This window comes from Eptatretus burgeri, chromosome 1 (genome assembly GCF_056783735.1).
Source record: "Eptatretus burgeri isolate ZD-2024b chromosome 1, Ebu_testis_v1, whole genome shotgun sequence".
NCBI lineage: Eukaryota > Metazoa > Chordata > Myxini > Myxiniformes > Myxinidae > Eptatretus > Eptatretus burgeri.
The window spans coordinates 6,833,510-6,844,102 of NC_140961.1; the positions used below are offsets into that span (position 1 = coordinate 6,833,510).

Consider the following 10,593-nt stretch of genomic DNA (forward strand, 5'->3'; position numbering starts at 1 on the left):
TTTGGGAATGTCAAGCTCTCTGACCTTGATTTTGAAAATGATGCAGTCATCTTTGCAGAGACTCCAGATATCCTTTTGGGAGCCCTCGACGTGTTGAACGAGGAGTCGGAGCCACTGGGATTATGGGTTTTCTGGGTCAAAACTAAGATCAAGGCTGCTCTCTTGGCTATGCCTGTTTTTGGTGAGGATGTTGAGGTCACGGAGAGATTCACTTACCTTGGCAGTGATATTCAGGTGTCTGCCGGCTGTGAGTCAGAGGTCAATAGAAGTCTGGGTCGGGCCTTGGGAGTCATGGATTCACTGGATCATGGGGTGTGGTGCTGCCGGTACCTGAGCAGGAGGATGGACGTCTGAGTCTTCAGGTCCTTGGTGCTTCCAGTCTTGCTCTATGGATGTGAGACTTAGATCTGACGAGGGATCTGAGATGGCGACTTAATTCCTTTGGTACCAGGTCTCTTTGGAGAATCCTTGGCTATCGCTATCCGGACTTTGTGTCCAACGAGCAGTTAGAGAGAGACTCGGATGACATTTGTTACCTGCAAAGTCTGTGGGTGTCAGCTGCATCAGCAAACACGTTAAAATGTCTACAATTTGGATCGTGACCATGAAAAAAGTCTATAATTGGGTCATGACCTTAAAATTAGGTCATGGTCCAAAATGTCAACCCCACAAACTTTTTATTCCCATTATTGATGCAAAATTTAATTCTGAAAGTCCCAGCAGGCTCCACGATACAACTCGGACATTGGCCAAAAAAAAAAAGAGAAAAACCTAAATGGTAGTTAAATATTCCTATAGGTGTAAGACCTTGACCTTTAACCTGGAGAGGTATGATGTAAATCAGGCATAATTGCACCTTGCCATGAGCTTTCTAAAGAGGGCAATTTCATTCTGATCGGACAAACTTGAGTCAAGTTGCTGTGAAAAATGTTAAAATGTCTTTCAGTAGATCATGGCCTTAAAATTAGGTCGTCAAAAATAGATCAACCCCGCATACTTTCCATTCCCATTATTGATGTAGAATTTCATTCCGAAAGTCCCAGCCAGTTCCAAGATACAGTTTGGAAATTGATACAGTTTGGAAATTTAGAGTGTTGGGAGTGCAGGTAGAATTTTTTGTTATAATTGGTGGTTTAAAATGATTAATAGATGAAGGGGGAAAATAAAAAGTGACTATCGGACAAAGGCACCATCAAACAGCCAAGGTGGATTCACCGTGCCTTTCTCATCTGAATGAATAAATCGGTGTTGCGGAATGGTGTACCTTTGCCTTCTGCTATGAGCGCAAAATGCAAATCCACATCCATAAGGATTTTTTTTTTAACCAGAGTCTCGGCTGGACATGGGCACAACCAGGATTTTCCTAAGGTTTGGGGGGTGGAGGGGCTCCACAAAATTTTAAAGTACAAAATCAAGACGATGCGGTTACAGTGCAAGAGTGTCAATCACAGCCTCTACTAAGATGCTCTCACTGTGATGCACTGCCAGTCGTGCAAATCCTGCAGTCAGATGATTTTCTCCCATACTTGAGCCAAGGAGGGGGCTCGAGTTATCTGAGCCACCACCCTCCTCTTGGTTGCGCCAATGCTCATGGTAAAGCTGAAGGATAAATGGCAGCATGCTCACAAATTACCAAAGAGTACAGGGAGGGGAAGGGGGAGTGGCAGGATAGACATACACAGGAAAGGAGCACCATGTGTCGAAGAGATAGGGGGGAGGTGCATGGGTGAGCGCATGATCAGGGAGTGAAGGACAGCACATTTGATAGACTAAAGTGATACCAAAATAGACTATTTGATAGAGACGATTCCATGATTAGGAGTACAAGTAGTGGGGCAACTTAGCATAACAATTGTGCATTTTATGAGGAAAGAACCAAATTTGGCACACGAGTAGCCTATCATATTATGAACAGATTTGGATATTGGGCCATCTCAAAATTTTTGATGGCAGTGGAAAATGGCTGCCACAGCCATCAGCGGCTGAATTTAAGATGGCCCAATATCCAAATCTGTTCATAATATGTTAGGCTACTAGTGTGCCAAATTTGGTGCTTTAATCACAAAATGCACAATTGTTATGCTATATTTAGCTACGTTGCCCCACTAAATATGTTAACGGTTATGGGGGGAAAAAAAGTCTGAAAAATCACAGATGGGACAGACGGACGAACACAGACAAACAGAGAGGAGTGGGAACATTACCTCAATTCACCTTCGGATGCCTCGTGCTGTGAACCCGGAACCGGAAGTGCTAGTGTGATGAATGCCCATCATTGTTGCGTCCATCTTCAGTTATAAACAAGAGTGAACCTAAAATGGGAACCACCCTCATGGAATGATTTGCTACACCAGTCAGGAGTGAACATATTTCCTCAAATGCTATTTTAATCCATTAAATATACATTGATAGATGGCTTAGCCTCCGGGCTGATGTCATATAGACTTTTGATCAAGAGGAAGGCTTCGTGGCTCTCCGGTATAATTCATACATTTCTGCTTTTTCAAATTTGGCTTGATGTAAATGATTCATGTGTTTTATGAAATGCACAACTCCGCCTTCATATTTATTTCAACACTCAACCCGATAATTATTCAAAACGAAAACATAGTTATTCATTGAAGTGTCAAATTTACCAACTACTGGTTCTGTTTTCGTCCCATGCTGCATTTTTTTTAAACATGTATGACGTCATAATGGGGCTGACAGGATAGCTCAGGTTGTATACGCACCCACCTATGAGCTGTGTATCCTGGGTTCAAATCCCAACCCAGCAAAAAAAAACTCTGAACCGGGTGTTCAGGCATCGAGGCAGATCAGGCATAACAAATGGGTGTGCTGTTATCCGGGTGCACGTTAAGCTGGGTGTCCCATCTGCCAGCACTGGTTGATGGATGTGAAAGATGACACCCTGGACACATTAAAAAAAATCCCTGCCCAAATGTGCACGGGCCTTGCATGAGCAGAACGTTCGTTAAATCTTCGTTCACCGAAAAATAAATAAATAAACAACTTTTTTTTAAAACAAGAGACTCAAACTATTGGTGTTTGAACCACTGACCATGAACACTCGACGGTGAGAATTTAACCCTTTCCCAACACAAACAAACCAAACCGGTGAACTCACTGATGTGTCATCTCTTTATCCCGTTCTACTTCTTGCGCTTGCTGCGTTGGAATTCCTGGTTTGGCAACAGTACAGGGAATTAATCAGCCACACAGGCCGGTGTACAATTTAATCCCACTATCAACAACTTTCACGTCCTTTAAATGATGACATCATTTGGAGCTTTCCTTCATTTCTTACTCAGGTGTTCAGTGTGTGTGCTATTTCTGGTGCCTGTGCTATTTATCTTTGTGGTTCAAAACAGACATTTTGCCAGAAAATGCACGGTGACATTGATTTGTTTTGCCTTGCTTTGGCTGTTCACCGATGAAAGATTATTTTGACGGTTTCCAGGACACCGTCAGTGGTACCGGGTCCATACATGCATAATGCATGTACTTTCACATGTGTGATGCACCGTTCCATATTATTAGTCTCCGACTGGTTTCACCCGAGGAGGCTAGACATTTGCTTATTATACCGGATAGCCACGAAGCCTTCCTCTTGATCAAAAGTCTATATGATATCAGCCCGGAGGCTCAGCCATCTATCAATCAATGTATATTTAATGGTTTAAAATAGCATTTGAGGAAATATGTTCACTCCTGACTGGTGTAGCAAATCATTCCATGAGGGTGGTTCCCATTTTAGGTTCACTCTTGTTTATAACTAAAGACGGACGCAACAACAATGGGAATTCATCAAACTACCACTACCACTTCCGGTTCTGGGTTCGCAGCATGAGGCGTCCTGATCGGCAGCTGCTCCTTCCTGTTCAGGCAAGCTGAGTTCCCCTGACCACATACGATGTGTTTTACCATGTGATTACCTCTGCCACCAAAGGTGGATGGAGGTTTTGTTTCCATTCCTGTATGTTTATTGTTTGTGAGCATGATATCTCAAACAGTTATGGACAGATTTGAACAAAATTTGCTGGAGACGTGTGTGTGTGTGTGTGTGTGTGTGTGTGTGTGTGTGTGTGTGTGTGTGTGTGTGTGTGTGTGTGTGTGTGTGTGTGTGTGTGTGTGTGTGTGTGTGTGTGTGTGTGGTGTGTGTGTGTGTGTGAGACAAAGACCAATTGCACTTGTAGCAAGGTATTATGTACACATTTAGGACACGGGGGACCAAAAAATGAAAGTCATATGAAAGAGGTCAAGGTCATATGAAATTAACAAATTGATCAGTGTTCATTCAGGTCATAAATATTATATGCACATAAACTTAACCATAGAAATACATGCTGTGATGAACCAAACTAACATCTTAGGATTAAAAGTGCAGATTTCCTAAAAACGTTACGTACTTCCTAACGACCTTTGATGTTCTGTATACTGAACACAAACTGGCCTTTGGTATTGATTTTTATATCATAGGGCCATCTTGGTAAACTTATTCTATGGTTATAAAATCAAGCTTATCGCTACCAGTAATTTTGTAGCAGCTTGGTAAATGCAATTTGTTACGTACTTCCCAACATTTTTGACCCAATCATGGAAGTGAACCTAAAAACTGGTATGTACTAATGATCCATGTTGAAACTTGACATTTAAAATCATCACTTTATGCAGAAGTAAATTGCTATTTAAGTTGTTCTATCAGATGCATTTCAAATTTCTGGAATAAGATTTTGTAAGCTTCACTATGACTGGGGGAAATTTTGCAAAATCTGGGATTTTACACATTTGAAGGTGCCAAGATATGCAGAAGGTCATAAGAAATGTACTGTTTCGAGGAATTGTTCTATTCTTATGTATAATGACATATATCAAACAAAAAATGGATTTTCAACCATTTTGAAGAACATATACAATCATACATGTAACCCATTTCTAAAAAATGAGCTATAAAAATGGAAAAAATTAGCCTGTGTTTGGATAAAAAACATGTTTTGTAAGCAACTATATCCATAGGACCCATAGCAAAGTATACATTTTCTGAAAGCACAGACACTTGGGCATTATATAACATTAAGATTGTTTATCTTATTAAAACTGGGTTCAATATCTAAGCTTTCTCCTCATTTAGGACCACAGTGTACACAATACCATGCTGCAAGCCATTGATTAGATTTTGGTGAAGATCTGAATCTGGATCCTGCACAATGATTTTTTTTTTCATCTTAAAATGATTTTTTACCTTTGAGATATATGCTGTTGCTGTTCGTCTTTCGGCTGCTCCCGTTAGGGGTCGCCACAGCGGATCATCCGTTATGATCCGCATACTGACTTGGCACAGGTTTTACGCCGGATGCCCTTCCTGACGCAACCCTGGTCGCCTCTTACGACACAGGGATAAGGATTGGGTTTCACCATGATTCCGGGCTGCCCTACACCCTCTCATAGCGCGGCCCAGTGCAGGGCTCCCGTCCTCAAGCGATCCTCCAACCCAAACCTCCGAGTAGCCAGATTACAGGCGCACGCCACTACGCCCGGTTACCTTTGAGATATATGAGGTCAAAAACTATATGCAGCCTGCTATTTCAAAAAGTTGTTGACGGGGTATGACAAAATTATGTGGATGAGTTGGTTAGGTGACAAAAACAAGCCGATAAGATTTTGGTCAAGGTCCGGATTCAGATCCGACCTGTCAGTCTGATAGAAAATGTTAACCGTTCGGCCAGGTGGAGGTATGCGTGCGTTCTCCCGAATGCAATTCCAGTTTTAATTCCTGGTTTGCCGGTCATGTGTTTTGTCAATTTTTCTGCCCCAATCCATATCTTGTTGTGTTGAATCATCCATTTTGTGTCCCAGGAAAATTCAGACCGATTAGTTTTTGCCTCTCCCACCGTTGCTTATTTATTTATTACTTACGAAATCTAAAGATTTCGTAAGTATATTGATGACTTCCTTCCTCTGTTTGTTTGTGTGTTTGTTTGTAGGCACGATAACTTGAGAACGGAAGAAGCTACCAATGTCAAATTACACTACGTGATTCAGGAGGGTGATGGCTAGCGCTGATTAGATTTTGGTCAAAATCGGTCAAAGGTCAAGGTCACAGTGAGGTCAAATATTCGATTTTTGATGGTTTGTTACAGAATCATCGTAGAAACTTCTGGTTTGCGTCGCTACCTTCTCTCAAGACAGCTTTTATTAGACAAGGTCAGAGGTCAAGTTGACGATTTCGTAAGTACCAGTCTATGACTGCTTGTTTATTTTTTGCCCCTTTTTCATTCCTTTTATCCCAGGTATCGTTGTGGTTCCCCAACTCAATCCATTTCCTCTCCTTGGTCAAAAAATACAAATATAACACTCTCCTTCCCTCTGAAAAAAAAACAACAGCAAACTAGAGGGGGAGCACTCGGGAGAGTGCAAAACCTCTGCCGCCAATACTGCTGGGTCACTCAAGTGAACCTTATATCTTATTCATTAAATATGATGTCAACAGTGCTGAGTTATAGTTCTTTTCTACAACATTTTTCTTTTGGGGGGGGAGGGGGGTTGGAAATCACTTAAAACGTAAAAATGCAAAAAAAAAAAACGAAATTTTGTTGAAAAAAAAGTTGCAAATTTTTTTTTCTCTAACAATGTTTTTGGGGGGGGGTTGGAAATCACTTAAAAAAATGTAGAAATGCCAAAAAAAAATGTCCCCTTTTTTTGAGGGGGGGTAACAATTTTTTTTGGGGGGGGGTTGGAAATCACTGAAAACATGTAGAAATGCAAAAAAAAAATTTTCACAATTTTTTTTGGGGTCAGGTCAGGTATGGGAGCATGTGCCAGAACAGCGCGTCGCTGCGTCCATTATCCGCCGGTACTCCAGGGGCCTATGTCTGGCCATCACCCAGGCAGATGCCAGGCCCATCCCCATCTCCTTGAGATGATGGTCAACCTGCTGCAACCACGAGGAACGTGATCGGCCCACTGGCCTCCTTCACTCATGAGACTCCCTCACTGAGAGAATCTGGTGAGCAGGATCAGCGTCAGCAAAACGAGCCACATGTCCATACAGCCGCAACTGACGCCCACGGGCCATGCAGGTAACAAATCTCATCCGAGTCTCTCTCAGCAACCGCTCGTTGGACACAAAATCCGACCAGCGATAGCCAAGGATTCTCCGAAGAGACCTGGTACCAAAGGAATTAAGTCTCCATCTCAGATCCTTGGTCAGAGTCCAAGTCTCGCATCCATAAAGCAAGACTGGAAGTACCAAGGACCTGAAAACTCGGACTTTCGTCCTCCCGCACAGGTACCGGCAGGGCCACACCCCAGGAACCATTGAATCCATGACTCCCAAGGCCCGACCCAGACGTCTATTGACCTCTGACTCGCAGCTAGCAGAGACATGAATGTCACTGCCAAGGTAAGTGAATCTCTCCACGACCTCAACATCCTCACCAGAAACAGACACAGACAGGACAACAGCATCCAAGATATCACCAAAAGCCTGGATCTTAGTTTTGACCCAAGAAACGCGTAATTCCAACGGCTCCGACTCCTCATTCAGCACCTCGAGGGCCCCCAAAAGGATATCTAAAGTCTCCGCAAAGTTGACTGCATCATCTGCAAAATCAAGGTCCGAGATCTTGACATTCCCAAACGATGCACCGCAGCTTGATCTCTCCGACGTCCTCCCTAAAATCCAGTCCATACAAGTGCTGAAAAGTGTGGGGGCCAGTACACACCCCTGACGAACTCCAGTAACAACTGAAAATGAGTCAGAGATGGTACCACCACACTTCACAGCACTCTCAGTACCAGAGTAGAGTTCAGACATCAGATCGATCAGTTTTGGTGGCACCCCACGAAGACCAAGAATCCTCCAGAGGACATCCTGATTCACTGAATCGAACACTTTACAGAGATCAACATAGGCTGCAAGCAGCCCCTGCCGAAACTCTCGTCTGCGTTCGGTGAGGACCCAAAGATCAAGGATACGATCAATCGTTGACCTCTTTGGTGTAAAGCCTGACTGCACTGGACGCTGGTGCTCAAGCAGATGGTGGCGAACCCTATCGAGAATTATCCGAGCAAAGACCTTGCCCGGCACTGAGAGCAGCGTCACCCCTCGGTAGTTGTTGTAGTCTTGGCGATCACCCTTCCCTTTCCAGAGAGGGTCAACAAGGCCCATCTTCCAATCAGTTGGGATGATGCCTGTGTTCCACGCAGAGCACAAAACTGCATGCAACGACACGAGTGCAGCATTTCCACCAGCCTTGAGAAGTTCAGCATGGATGCCACAGATCCCTGGAGCTTTGCCCCGTTTCAACCGGTTCACCGCAGCCCGTGTTTCCACAAGCGAAGGTGGACCACAGTTGATTCGAGGGTCAGCAACAGGGATTGTAACACCCTTGACGTCCAACTCGACAGCTGGGGGATCAGCCTGGTACAACCGCTCAAAGTAACCGGCCCAGCGGGCCTTCACTTCACACTCCTCTGTCAAGAGACTACCACTCTCTGCTCTAACTGCAGTGCTCCGAGGGATGGGCTTGGATGAATGCAATGCGCGAATTCCACTGTAAGCAGGACGAGAATCACTGCTCAACCCCCTCACAGATTCCTCGCACATAGGCCTCCTTGTCCACCCTCAGTGCACGTACAGTTTTATGCCTCAGCTTCCTGAACAGCTCAGCTCTGCCATTCAGCCTGGCCCTGCGATCTCTGGTCAATGGTATCCAGTGTCCCTTGAGAGACAAAATTCTTCTTTGCCCTGCGGTGAGTTCCAAGACATCCACCGGCAACATCAAGGACGGTGGCCTTGAAGGCACTCCACAACTCTTCAGGACCCACCAAAGCACCCAGATCCCCCAAGTGTCCCCTCAGCCTGTTCGCAAACTCCTCAGCTACTCTCTCATCCTTGAGCTTGCCAACATCCAGCCTGGGCTGGGATGGTACCATTCTCCAGGATTTAAGGTGCAGCTTTGGAGTTGCTACAACAAGCCTGTTTTGGTGGGGGTAACAATTTTTTTTGGGGGGGTTGGAAATCACTTAAAACATGTAGAAATGCAAAAAAAATTCTCTATTTTTTATTGGGGGGGGGGTAACAATTTTTTTGGGGGGGTTGGAAATCACTTAAAACATGTAGAAATGCAAAAAAAATTTATCTAACAAATTTTTTTGGGGGGTAACAATTTTTTTTTTGGGTGGGGGGGGTTGGAAATCACTGAAAACATGTAGTAATGCAAAAAAAAAATTTCTTTTTTTTTTTGGGTGGGGGGTAAAAAAAAATTTTGGGTGGGGTTGGAAATCACTTAAAACATGTAGAGATGCAAAAAAAAAAATTCTCTTGCAATTTTTTTTTTTGGGGGGGGGAACAAGTCCAAAATTTAATGGCATGATCCTTGGACCATACCTAACCCCCCCCCCCCACCAAGTTTCGCCGAAATCCGTCAAGGAGTTTTTCCGTAATACTATTCACAAACAAACAAACAAACAAACAAACAGAAAGGGGTGAAAACGGTAACCTCCATCCATCTTCGAAGATGGCGGAGGTTAAAAAAACACAACATTGGAAAAAAAAATTGAATCTTCATTGAATAAAACTTTTATTGTAGTTGCCTTGAAACAACTTGCCCTCTCTTCCTGGAAGGCAAATCCGACAGAAGGCAACCTCAGATCATTCCACAAAGCCCGCAACAAGAGTGTGTACCCTGAGGGGAGCCATAAAACATCTGTCCAACCTCAAGATTGAACTTTCAAACTTATCTACCTCCTTTAATACCTGGTGGTGCCTTGGTAAGTCTGTCTCTGGTGTATGCTCCCCTTACATCACTTCCTTCTCTTCAAATGGCACCACAGCTGACTCTGCTCATGAGAAGGCTTCAATTCTGTGTTTGATTCCAAATCTTATGTCCCCAACCTCTCTCTCTCTCTGTCTCTCTCTCTCTCTCTCTCTCTCTCTCTCTCTCTCTCTCTCTCTCTCTCTCTCTCTCTCTCTCTCTCTCTCTCTCTCTCTCGCTCGCTCTCTCTCCCTCGCTCTCTCTCGCTCTCTCTCTCTCGCTCGCTCTCTCTCTCTCGCTCTCTCTCTCTCTCTCTCTCTCTCTCGCTCTCGCGCTCGCTCTCGCGCTCTCTCTCGCTCTCGCGCTCTCTCTCGCTCTCGCGCTCTCTCTCGCGCTCTCTCTCGCGCTCTCTCTCGCTCTCTCTCTCGCTCTCGCTCTCTCTCTCGCTCTCTCTCTCGCTCTCTCTCTCTCTCGCTCGCCATCTCTCGCCATCTCGCCATCTCGCCATCTCGCCATCTCGCCATCTCGCCATCTCGCCATCTCGCCATCTCGCCCTCTCGCCCTCTCGCCCTCTCGCCCTCTCGCCCTCTCTCCCTCTCTCCCTCTCTCTCTCTCTCTCTCTCTCTCTCTCTCTCTCTCTCTCTCTCTCTCTCCCTCTCTCTCTCTCTCTCTCTCTCTCCTTCCCCATCTCGCCATCTCGCCATCACGCCACCTCGCCATCTCGCCATCTCGCCATCTCGCCATCTCGCCATCTCGCCATCTCGCCATCTCGCCATCTCGCCCTCTCGCCCTCTCGCCCTCTCGCCCTCTCTCCCTCTCCCTCTCTCTCTCTCTC

The 10,593-nt window shown here is 44.9% G+C and overlaps 1 pseudogene; it reads right to left on the reverse strand.

The window, feature by feature from the left end:
• Nucleotides 1–5,398: 5,398 nt before the first annotated feature.
• On the reverse strand, nt 5,399–5,539 carry LOC147033810 (signal recognition particle RNA; annotated as a pseudogene).
• Between the last annotated feature and the right edge of the window lie 5,054 nt (nt 5,540–10,593).